The 13737-nt window shown below is 28.6% G+C and overlaps 1 protein-coding gene across 2 annotated transcripts in view; it reads left to right on the forward strand.

Annotated features, from left to right (window-relative positions):
- The first annotated feature begins 4840 nt into the window (after positions 1-4840).
- LOC107444940 (glutamine synthetase) overlaps positions 4841-13737 on the forward strand; it is an 82060-nt gene continuing 73163 nt past the window's right edge. The window contains exon 1 of one of the 2 annotated variants that reach the window (XM_016059219.3): positions 4841-5244. The gene's annotated coding sequence lies outside the window, so the exon portion shown is untranslated. Of the gene's footprint in view, positions 5245-8584; positions 8742-13737 lie in introns of those variants that run through there. The other variant, XM_071183585.1, reaches the window with a different exon arrangement.

Raw genomic sequence — 13737 nt, forward strand, 5'->3', positions numbered from 1 at the left:
AAAATATATTTAATAAAAAATATTATAACAAAATTGTTTTTCTGTATCTCTTTAATTGTTTAAAAAAAAAAAAACAGGGTGGTGCAAGTGCACCCCTTGCACCCTGCTGCCAGCGCCCTTGTGTAAAGGTATGGTTACTCGGAGAAAGTACTTTTTTTAAGTCTGATTTTGTATCTTAAAATATTGTCTACGCTAACTAATGAACATAAGCTTGCGAATGAATAAAGCTTGCTTCTCAAACCATTAAGATTGCATTTAAATACTTAAAAATAAGATCAAAATTTGTACAATTTTTTCCACTGTGCTATACGTCTTATGTAGAGAATTTAAGCACGTTACATATCTGATTTAATTACATTCAATACATTGAACGCCTTGTGCAATTTATTTGTCACATGTTATTGGAAATCCAGAAAAGTTTTCAATGTTACAATTTTGATACCATTGCAATATTGTTAATACTTAGTTTTATTATTTATTAATATACTAGATCAATCCACAATGCACAAAAAATTAAAGTTATATTTGCGGAACGTAAGTAACACAAGCTACTATAAAATGTATCGAAAACATTGCATAAATTTATAATGAAATTAAAAATTTCTGAATCGTGTTATGTCATGTTATATATGAGTTATTTCATCATTTTTTGGATGGAGTTTAGGCATAAGCAGTTGACAGTTTAAATTGACCGTTTGAAACTCTTCGACTTCAACACTAAGCGAATTTTATCCTGATTTTCTAAATTAAGATGTATTATTATTATTATTATTATTTTTGAAATTTCGAATTTTCCTCTCCATGTAAACTTGTAGATATCTCAGCAATGCGGGTTAGGGTTAGTTTCATCAAAAAGCTCTTCACGAAGGTACATTAGTATCAACACTTCATCCAGGAATACCCTTGTCTTCTGGATTGGGATCAAAATTACAAGGCTATGGAGTTGAACATTAGTAGTCGTAAACCAAAAAATTGGGTCTGTTGCTCAACGACGGTTAAAAAAGTATAAAAAAATCATATACCTGTTCGAATTAGAATTAATCTATCTACCATTTTTATTAAACTAATTAAAATTTAAATAAGTTTCTTATAAGAAAGTTTCTACTGAATATTAATTTCCCGCATTATTAATTATCAGCTGAATATTAATTGTATTTATTATATTAATGAAATATATTAATTAAAAATAAATTATATTGATTAAAAAGTTGCTGCATATTAATTATCAGCTGAATAAATTAAGAGCAATCAAGCGCCAATAGTAATGGAAAGAGTTAGAGAAAATTCGGGGAAAAAACAAATTAAATCATTAAAAAAAGAAAAAAATCCGTTAAATTAGTCTTAATCTTTTTTTCAACCATAACTATATGTATATTAGTTGCTTAACTTGTATTTGAGTGTTATCACACAGTTATCTACAATCAATAACTAATCTTATTCTCCTTTCCTGTCAAATCGATTACTTTTCGGTAATATCTGTCTGTGAAGAAGCAGGTATCTCTTGAAACTTTTCTTTTTATCTGATAAATGTGAAAAGTAAAATAAAATCGAGTAAAAACTGAAGCGAAAATGATTAGACTTTGGATTATTCGATTGAGCACACAATTGTGAATGATACAATTCAATACACATAAAAAAGGATTCAACATTTTGTCGCCAAATTTAAGTAGACTTTTGCGCCTAATAAATTAAAGTAACTAAAATTTAAATGTAATGATGTTAATTATTTTCTGTAACATTAATTCATCTTTCATTGTTCAAAGACAGAGAGTAATCTTAATACCTCATTTTTTGAACTAAAATGCTTGTTTTTTCATGCTTGTCACTAAAATGCTTGTTTTTTCATGCTTGTCACTAAAGTGCTTGTTTTTTCATGCTCGTCACTAAAATGCTTGTTTTTTCATGCTTGTCAATTTAAAAAAAAAATAAAACTGTACAGATAAGCAGAATACCGCTTTGTTTTGATTTAGAAAAAAAGAAAAGAAAAAAGGAATTAAATTTAAATTGAAGAAAATATTACGTTTTTAAAGTTAAACGATCCAATTGCTCAGAATTTGTGTTAATTGTAACTGCGAGTAAAATATACAATCGAACATTTTTTGATTGATGCAAGATTTTATAAGCTTGTAATTTTGAATAAAAAATCACATATTATAATTATTGTTTTTCAGGAATTAGTGTTCTTCTTTTGTCGAATTTTATTAAAATTTGAAATTTAAAACTACGTATTTTAGACTGATGTAAAAATAGTTCATTTTCTATTATTTTAATGGATATATTAATTTATAAAAATAAAAGCAATGTAGTTACATTGTTTTTTTTATTTATTTATTTATTTATTATTATCAGATAATCGGCTGTCTTTTTTTCTAAATAATACAATCCAATTTTATTTTAGATTTTTGGCAGTTCATGACCGGCGTTGAACAGTTGGTCCAATTCTGAGTTTACGACTATCGATGTTCCATTTCGCAGCCTTGTTATTTTGAACCAAACCCAGAAGACAAGGGAACTCTTAGATCAAACATTTTTATAACCGTCGTTGAACAGCCGACCAAATATAATGGGTTTACGACTACTAATGTTCAACTCCGTAGCCTTGTAGTTTTGAACCTAATCCAGAAGACAAGGGAACTCTCGGATGGAGTATTGGGAGAAATTTGTCTTCGAGGAGGAGTTTTTGATGGAGCTAACCCACATTTGCGTTACATGGAGAGGAAGACCACGAGAACCTCCCACAGTTAGCCTGGCGGCAAGGAAACTCTAACAAATGACAACTGAGGATATTTCACGTCAGCATTGTGGTCGATGCAAGCTGGATGCTGAATTCGTATCGACGGGGATTCGAACCCCGTTCGCCTCAGTGATAGGTGAACGCTCTATCCCCTGAGCCATCGGGGCTCTGGTGAACATTTTGATGGAAAAAACTTGCATTTACATTACATGGAGAGGAATACCACGACAAGGTTAGCCAGGCGGCAAGGGGATTTGAACCCATGATTCGTCTACTACTCAGGATATTTTAGTCCAGCGCTGTGGTCGTTGCGAGCCGGGAGTAGAATTCTTATCAACCACACACCTCATGGATTAGAACCTGGGTTACTTCATTAGAAGGCGAGCGCTCTATCCCCTAAGCCAATTTGTCAGAAATGATTCTTGAGCATTGCCATATTTATTTTCTCCGTGCTCAAATATTATGGAATTGGTTAACTTGGGCACAGTAAAAAAAATGAGTAACTAATGCACATAAACATCACAATTTGAATTGAATAAAATTTCTTCTTGAATTCGTATAATTGGGTATAATATAGCCTACGTCACAGGTTGTGTTGTTCCTACTAAATTTAACCCATGAACGGCATTTTCTGCGAGCCTAACTTCAAGCCACAAATAAACAAACGAAGTGTTCGATCGTTTAAATAGCTGCTCGCCAGATTTTATTGCATTATAAAGAAAAGTTATGGAAACTAAATACAACTAAATAAACAACAACAACTAAAACAAATAACAACAACTACTAATAACAATAACTAAATAAACAACAACTAAATTCCAATCGTTTAGCATTGCGTCATATGTTGTTCCTACTAAATCGAAGTAGTTGTGTTTTTTTCATATTATACCCAATTTCCATTTGAAAACAGATATTTTCAATTGTATTTAATATAAATAGGAGTTATGGTGAGTTAGACAGGAGTCATAAGAAACTGTGCTCACATTATTATTTTAGGCAATCTTCTTATGAACTCAAAGAATATTTTTAGAAGCACTATTGCTATACGTTCCCGTACAAATTAAGGGCTAATGATAAATGTTTTTTTTTTTCCATTTAGATTTTTATGCCTTTTGTAAGATATAAGTTGCATGTAATTAAAATGAAATAAAAAATAGTCTCTTCATTCCCCTCCCCCCCAAAAAAAGTTTAAAATTATTATTTTTTGTTTGTAAAATTATGAACTGAAGGTATGATAAATTTTGCAAGAAAAGGGAGCCCCTTTCCCCACCGAAAAAAATTTTAAAATTACACCTCCCTCAAATATTAAAAAATATCCCTCACACCATTTTTTCGGCTATAAAGCTTCATAAAAAGATATGAAATATAGTAAAAAAGTGTCTTATCCTAGGTCTTACTTATGTCTTACCCTACGTACCTAGGCCATAGGCACGGGGTCTAAAGGAGCACTAAATGCTTGTCATTAATAATTATCTTTAACTATATTCTTTATTATTCTTCCTCCTAATCAATTGCAGGAAGAGGTAATAATAAAAAAATATTATATAGAGTTTAATGTTTAATTTAGAATTTTTTTTTATTTTTTTTATTTTTATTTTTATTTTTTTTTTATTTTTTTTTTTTTACGAAAAGTGTGACTTTTTTTCAAATTTATACTTTTTAATTTTGAAAATTATAAATTTTCTAAAAGGAGCATTTTTCTAAAAGGAGCATTAAACCGAGAATCAATCTCTGAATCCAAGTTCACTACAATCAAGCCTTGTCTCCTCCTTATAACCTATGCAACCTTTGTTACCTCCCAGTTGTTGTTTTTTTTTTATTATTTTATTTTATAACAGTCGTTGAACAGCCGGCCCAATTTTGGGTTTGCGATCACTACTGTGCAACTTCGCAGCCTTGTAATTTTGAATCAAATCCTGAAGACAAGGGAACTTCTGAATCAAGAATTGGAAGAAATTTGCCTTCGGAAAGGGCTTTTGGATGGAACTAACCCCGCATTTACGTTACATGGAGAGTTAAACCATGAAAACTTCCTACAGTTCACTTGACGTCAAGGTGACTCTAACCCATGATCTGTCTACCACTGAGGATATTTTACGTCAAAACTGTGGTTGGTGCGAGCCGGGTGCGGAATTCGTATCGCCATTGCTGGATTTCGAATTCGGTTCACCTCATTGGAAGGCGAACTCTCTATCCCTTGAGCGGCATAATAGCTCTGAGCCACCACGGCTTATGTGGTTATTAAGCCACAAATGAATAATTTCATTTGCTTCCATTGTCTGCACAGGCAGGAATTAATTTGTTAGTGTATAATGATCGCCAAAACGAGCGCTAGTGATGCCAAGCAATGATTCCCAAGCAGTAGCGAAGGTCAGGCTGAATATGGGGTAGAGGAGGAGGAAGTGGTATTGGTGATTAGAGTGATTAGAAAAGTAGATTTTCACAACCTTCAATTTCCTCTCCATCCTCGGACCAGCATCTATCTCCTCCTCTACCTCATCTTCTTCGAGGTAAGTTTTATCGCTAAATTCATTTTACTTGCTTTTTTTTTAAATTTCTCAAATTTTAAACAAGCGAAAAAATATTATAGAAAAAAATAAAAATAAATTCGTTGGGAATGATTTTGAATGAATCTAATTTGTTTACTTTTTTTTTATTTTCTATGATTTTTAGCAGTTCAAAATATATTACTATCTGATAATGAAATTGAAATGATCCATTCGGGCAATTTAGTAAGCTCTTCGTAAAGTTAAATAATTCTTGAAGAAACAATTATAAGTTTATCCCTTTGATGTAGAATTTTTAATAAACACACTTTTCATATTTTTCCCCTTATTTTGTATTAGTTTAGGGCAAAATAAGTGAAAAATATTATGTTTGCTATTTTAATGATTTATGGTAATGAAATACAGCAGGAAACACCGATGCGTTTAAGTTAAAATCTTCCAAACACGAATTTTTCAAATTTGCAGTTATTTAGATCTAAGAAAAACAGCTATTCTTCATTGTAATTTTTTTTAATTTACAAAAAAACAATTATTAATAAATTTTTGATTTTAAATGAGAAAATGTTTTTTCTCTAACTTTCTTTAGATTTTAGTATAAATATAATTTCTATAATCTGTATATTTAGAAACTATTAGGCTGATTTTTAGAATTAAAAAATATCAATGTATACTTTTCTTTATAATTAGAGGGTCAGAAACCACATATATAAGAGGAACGCCGGTGTCCAATCTGCGTCTAAGGGTTCAACGAGTAAACGTATTTTATATGCATGCGCGTGATATACGTTTTTTTTAATTTTAATTCTTAAAAATCTTTCTTCATTTCGTTTTTTATCCATTCTTAAATTGAAAAATATTATAATAGATTTTTTTTTATTAAATGATATTACAATTAATTTTTTCTGCCTTTTGAAAGGTGTAGGGCGGAGGCAAGGAAAGGTAGAAAAAAATTGTGCAGGAAGAAAGATTATTAAGAGTGTGGAATGCACAAATGATCGTTGTTTAAAATTTCTTTAATATTATTCTTCAATCTATGCATCATTCGCAGTATGCATAATATGTTCACATTCATCATATGTTCTAGGCATAATATGCATATATGCATAATATGTTCTAGGCATAATTTTAGATAGTAGCGGGTGAAGGTGGAGTACGTCTGGAAGAGAAAATTAAAATTATTGCATCATGACCTGACTTCACCCCCTCACCATCTTTTTATTAAAATTGTTGCTAAATATTTTTATTATTAAAATTGTTTAAAGAAAGAAGAGAGGAAGTAAAAATTGAATATGTAGTAAATAAATAGAATACTGGCTTAAAAATACTATCTAAGTACCTCCCCCCCCACAAAAAAAATATTTTTCTTTTTCTTCCTAGTTAAAATCTTTCTAAATGAAGTTCATGGCGCCAATGTTAAGTTAAGAGAAAGCTTTACGGCTGGAGTAACTTTTCATCGCATATTCTGTTTTGCGTCCAAAACTAATTTAAAATATAAGTATAGAAAAAGTGAGTTCATTCAAATCTAAAGTAGGCCATGTAGTTTCAATTGCAGAAAAAGAAATGTCAAAATATCAAAATGTTTACAAATTGTTGGAACAGATCTTCTCCCTTGCGTTATTTTAATTTATTTTCTCATAATTTATGTTCATTTTGATGTTTTAAATTATATTAGGTATTAATAATAAATAAATATGTTAGGTATTAATAATTATGTTAGGTATGTATGTTATGTATAAATATGTTAGGTATTAATAATAAAGAAATATTAATTTGTGGCACGCGTGATGCAGTTTGTCCATCCATGCTATTGTCCAATCACGGTTATTTTGCAGCAATAAATGCATTGTTTTTTCCCCCCGGTAGTCAATCAAAGCTGTAAATTTGGAATTTTTAAGTTTAAAAAATATAATGTGAATTTCATGCTATGGAACTTACTATTGTGGTTGCTCAAAAGTAAGAGAACTTTCAGATTTCATACGGAAAGAGATTAGACTTACTTTTTTTTCTGGTGAAAGACAAATTTCACATTCTTATGTTTTAAAACAATAAAAATGGTGATCATTTTCTATTTAAACAAGGCCCCCAATTAATGATAAATAAAAGATTCATTTTTATCACTAGAATTCTAAAGTTGTCGTTAAAATAAAAAACTACACCGTAAAAAAAATTTCAAATCAAATTCGGTATAAAGTACCAGCACTTTGGGTGCATCATCCGTAATCTACATTTTACCGCATATCATTTTTATCGTAAAATACCATACCGTAATTTGCACAGCAATATTTATTTAATTAGACTGATTCAGTGATTGTACGATAATTATTATCGCAAAAATTACGGTGTATCAGATTTTTTGTTCCATAACAAGTTCCGGTAAGAATGGATTTTACAGTAAAAAGTACTGACACCCTGAGTGAGGATACTTTTTACCATAATTTGATCCGAAATTTTGTACAGTGTAAATCTCTTTAAAAAATGATATTTTTTGTTTAAAAAAAATTTGCATGCTCTTTTTTTTAAAAAAATAAATATAATTAATGATTATTAAATTTATAAGGAATTTCTTAAGTAAACCAAATTTATCACTTCTTTGAAACTGAATATAAGTTTCCAATGTTAGTAAAAATAAATAAATAAATGAATGAAAAGTAAAGATTTTTCAGAACAATAAATACTATTATGGAAGAAACTAATATATTATAAATACTATTATTTTCTGTTTACTATTATGGGGGTTAGATTAAGTATTATCCGGCCGGAAATTATAATAAATGTAATCAAACACAAATAGGCTGAATCATTAGTTACTTAACTTACGTTAAAACTAATATGGATGAATGTTCCGTTGCTTTATGAATAGGTGAAAAGTGAGTCATAAATATGAATGTTTAATGGCCGTTTATTTAGAGAACAAAACCCTGTTAAAGACTATTTTTAACTTTACTGTAATTGATACTGAATTGTTAACTGTATCTTTTCTCTTAGAAAATAAGAATCCAACTTCCTTCTTCCGGCTTAACAGCACGCTTTCTTGTTCTAAATCGTACCAAAAAAAATAGAAGGAAAAAAAAACCTGTCCCTAATGGTTATCTCTTTTTTAAAGAAAATTTTATAATTAACTGAAAGTAAAATTAACCTTGAAAATGATTGTTAGAACTATCGGCAATGAAGTTAATTTTTTCATAGTTTGAATATTATTTTGAAGAAAAAAAAATTGGGTACAGTTAAAGGAAATGTTCCATTTCTTTATTATGTGATATATTTTGGTTGATTGACGAACGGAAAACGTGATCAGAAAACAGAAGCATTTAATAACAATTTTATTGATCTATATCTCCATAAATCATAAATATAAGTTGATCTACAAGGATAAAAGTGAAAATAACAACTCGGGATCTTCTAAAAGTGTATTTACTTATTTAAAAACGTGCTTTACAAAGCGCGTGTTATTGTTTGCAGCAAAAATCTCCAGTTTTGGTTATTGTTTTAGTTCAAAATCGGTGAGTAGTTTTGTTTTCATTTGTTAAGTTTAAATATCCTAGAATTATGATTTTTGATATTTTTCAACCTAAATTCCAAATAATTTTATTGCTTAAAAAACTTTCCTGATTTTTTTCTTGTTTGTATGCCTTCAAAAAGTGATTGTCTAAGTCAGCGATTCCTAATTTTTTACAGTTATGGAACCCTAAATGATTTAAATTTTTTCGGCAGAGCCACGTCATTTTAAATTATAAAATTTATTAAAAAAAATAGTGAGCGTTATAACCAATAAAAGACTCATTTATTTTGAAAATATTAAATAAGAAGAATGAAATTTTTTTATTCATAATTTTAAATTAATTGAATTCACTCCTAGAGCTGTATCACATTTAGTTTTAAATTTTTTAGGGGATATTCATAAGCGAAAATGAAACAAATAAGTCAAATAATGGTTTTTGTTGAAATGAAAACTAAAAGTACTGTTATAAACGTTTAAAATGGTAACGAGAGAAATTTTTTTACAATTTTTCATAAATGCAGGTCCTTTTCAAAATACATTCAAGTCATAGTTATCAGAAAAATATAATTTTTTCCCCTCAGAAATTGTTATTTATTTTTATTAGCATTTTGATTAAAATTATTTCATAAAGACAATCAAAATATAAAATGAGTAATGGATTATTAATTTGATCTAAATGTAAACAAAGTTTCAAAAATCATGACTGTGAAGTAAAAAAAAAAAGTCCTAACTCCCGGAACCCCTTTTATTCTTCCACGGAACCCTAGTTTTTCATGGAACACCATTTGTAAATTGGTGGATAAAATAAAACCCTTTTCGGTTCGAAATTTAAATTATGATAAAAAATCGCGAGGAAGATAAGAAATTCATTTAAGTAACCATTTAGACAATTTTCTGGCATATAAATATCTTGTTATTCAAGATTAAATCCTATCTCATCTTACTATTCAAATTTTATTTCTGTACCAAAATGTTAAAAAATACGTTGAAAAAACAACCGGTTAGTATGTACAATTAAAAACTATAATTTTTTTTGCAATTATTAAAAATAACTTATTGAAGTTCTTTTTTAATTTTCCATCGCATTTCTGAGTTTGTTTTTCTTTTAAGTAACATTTCAAATAAAAATTGCATTTTCGACCATTCTTTGAAACATGGGTCTCAGGAGTTTAGTATAGGTATTTTATTATTCAGTTTAAAAATTTAATAGATTATAAAATTCCAAACCGATTAATTAATTAATTAAAAAATTAAAAGCATCAAAGTTGTTTCAGAATATTAACTTCTATTAACTTTCCTATGTTTAAAAAAATAGATCAGAATTACATTTTTGTTGCATTTTAAGTTAAACACTTGGTGAAAAGAAAAAGTAATTCTTATGCAACAAATTTGATTTTTATTTGAGTTTCAATGCAATGTAAACTTTATTTTGAATACTTGGAAAAAAGTATTGTATTTATTTCTAGCTTTTCTGGCAGTGTAAATTTTAATTTGAATACTTTGCACAATAACTTTTTTTTCCTTAATCTTTTACTTGTAATGTAAACTTTCAATGTCCAAATTATTCAATTAAGAATTGTTTCCTCTATAAAGTTACCTTTTTTGTTGCTTGACTCTTCTGTATAAATTTTAATTTGAATACTTTGCACAATAACTTTTTTTTCCTTAATCTTTTACTTGTAATGTAAACTTACAATGTCCAAATTATTCAATTAAGAATTGTTTTCTCTATAAAGTTACCTTTTTTGTTGCTTGACTCTTCTGTATAAATTTTAATTTGAATACTTTGCACAATAACTTTTTTTTCCTTAATCTTTTACTTGTAATGTAAACTTACAATGTCCAAATTATTCAATTAAGAATTGTTTNTTATAATTGTAAAGCAGAAACTATATATCTTTTGATTTGATTAAAACAGAATAAAACTAAAAAAGGTAGTTAAGTTGTGCTGGTAAATGCCGTTAACTGAATGATTAAAAAAATAATGTATAGGTAGATACTGTTAAAACTTTTATTGATTCCGATGACAGTTAAAGATTTCCGGATTTTTGTTACTAAGGATATCGATAACGTAATTTTTTTTTTTTGCCAATAATAATGTATCTACGAGAAACGGTTTTAGATACTTTTCTTTTCATGTTTGAGATATGTAGGAATATTGCTAGGAATATTGCATACAATTGCTATATACTCAATGCATAGTACTTTAATATCGCACTTTATTGTGAAAATAATTAATAAAACGAAAATGTTATTTTTTCTTGTATAAATACTGCATGTTTTTTATGTTTAACGAACTTAATCGAAATGGGATATTTTTCTGTGTAATTACCCTTATGGTGGCACATTATTATTTTTTAAAGTAGTAGAATCAAAATAAAAATTCAAAAAAATGATATGAATACTAAAAATATCCGCAGAATGGATTTTTTAAATAAATTTTTTGTAAATAATGTTTAGTTTAATAATGTTAACTTTCTATTTAATTATTATTCCAATTTAATTATATGAAGGATGTAGCTGGGATTTTTAATTACCTAGTTGGGCAAGTTTTCAAGACCATAAAATACAAGTTCATTTCTTGAAACCATTTCGGGACATTTGACTTAAACGATAAAATAAATTAACTCCAAGGCACAAAGGCCATGTTGTTCTCATTTCTTACGCAATTTCAATTACACGCATACATAAGCGAATAAGATTATTTGAAGGTCCTAATTTCAGCAAAAATTAATAAAGTGACACAGTTAAAAGGTGACATTGAAAAAAAAGTAATTTGAAAGAGAAATCCACGTAACAATTTTGTTTTATTTGGAAAATTAAATTATCAAGGAAATTTGAAATCATCCAGCAAATTTCCATTAAAATTTGTAATAAACTGAAATTCCTGAAAATCAACGGAAAGTATTTTCACTTTTGTACTTTTATAAAATATTTTATTGGCAATACGTTAAATTAATAAATAATTTACAAAATTGAGTTTATTTTATTATTTAACATTACGAGAAATTATATTTGAATCGGTTCCTTGGGGTATTCATCCCCTTTTCCTTCGAGGTTAATATCTTCCTTACGTGTACTATGCATGATTCTTTATCGCCTTACGAGATCATCGCCAACAAAATCAATTATTTTTATTTTTTGAAATATCGGATGCTATTTAGGCAAAGTATGAAATAATCGTCCTGATGAGGTTATTATGTAAATGATGTGCATGTTCCTGTGAATGATGGAAATCGGTGGCTGTTGACTTTCACCGGTGAATGTTGACAATCAAATTAGTCGCTTTGGTGAATGTCCGAAATATTTATTACATCCGATTTGGTATTAATTTATTCGTGGATATAATTACATTTATTCGATATTTTAATACTTACTGACGATAGATTAGAACAAACATCAGTGTTTGGAGTATCGGGCAAATATATACCGGGCAGTGGCACTTGACCTTAAGAAACATCAGTGTAGAATATACCGGGCAATGGCACTTAAATTAAAAAATAATAATAGAAACTCCGCCAGATAAGAGTAATTGAAGTAATTGCTTTATACAGCGCATGTGCAGAAAAAAAATTTAAAAAAAAAATTATCCAGGTGCATCTAAAAATGAATGAATATCCCAGGACACCATTTGAATCATACTATTTTGAGACAGTACCCCAAAATACAGTCAGTACCTCCTATTAAGTTTTTAAAATTTTTTAAATTTTCAATTAAAGACTTATCCAGTGTATTGCTCTCATGTTTACTCAAATTAAAAGTTTATATTTTGAGATGTAGATAAACAATAAACTGCATTGCGTTACTCACAAATTAATGTTTGTAATAATAATGAATATGAAACAATTTTGAAATATTTACTGTATATTAATTACGCTTAAATATATATTGCGAGGGAAAGTTTTTGAACTAATTCATGAATTATTTTTCTACTGTTGATAATGTATCGTAAAACGATATTTTTTCAGCATCATTCAATAAATATTTTTTTTATCAGAAATAGGCAAAAATATATATTGTTGAAATTTTCAAATCAGTTTATGTAAAAGTATAAATTTAATCCCAATGTTTAATAGTTTTTGTGAGAAAGTTACACAAATTTAGTCATTTTAATACTGTCAATATTGGCAGACAATCTTCCCAAATAAGAATTAAAAAACTGTGCTAAAATGAAATAATTGGTGTAAAATTCGTGTATAAAAAAAGAAAAAAAATTCCTGTGAGCTCTGCGTAGTCTCTGATTGTAGTTATTATAATGTCAATAATTTTTCGACTCATTCCTTTTAATAATACTACTAATAATAAAAATAATACAAAGCAGTTTAAAATTTTTAGAATTAAATGCTGTAGTACATCGTTTGTCAGCTATAATATTCAGACTTTGGCCATGTGATAGCTTTAATTTAATTATTATCCAACTTGTTTCCTTTAATAATGATGATAGTAATAATAGAAAAGGTTAGTTGGAGTTTTTTTTCCCTTCTTTTTTTGACGCATGGAGAGTTGCTAGCAAACAAAGAAAGTTAAGAAGTTTCAAAGTACAAGCATGAGGCGCAGCATTCATTGCATGAGTGATAGGACTGGAAGCAGTTAAAAACTATTCCTTTTTGAAGGTTAAATCAAACGTCACGAAATATCAAAATGATGATCATTTGTCAGCATATCGGCAAGATGTGACAAAATTTTAGATAACACATTATAACAATGTCTTGAAGACTTTGTTTTTACAATGTTGATTTCATTTTTATTCTGAGTGTAAGATTGGTTTTGAGAATATGAAAGCAGGATTAAGGATCGGGATGAGAAACATAAGTTTTATGGATTGAAACTTAAAAGGTTGAAGTTTTTTTTATTTACTGCCAATAGCAAGTTAGACTTTCACCTTCACTGGAAGGAGAGTATGCAGCGACCACTATATAAAGCCTGTTAGCCCTCTCTGGTTTTAGGGTGTACACCCCATTCTATGGTGGTTAAAGCAATCGACTACGAACCCAGAG

Source organism: Parasteatoda tepidariorum, chromosome 1 (assembly GCF_043381705.1).
Source record: "Parasteatoda tepidariorum isolate YZ-2023 chromosome 1, CAS_Ptep_4.0, whole genome shotgun sequence".
Taxonomy (NCBI): domain Eukaryota; kingdom Metazoa; phylum Arthropoda; class Arachnida; order Araneae; family Theridiidae; genus Parasteatoda; species Parasteatoda tepidariorum.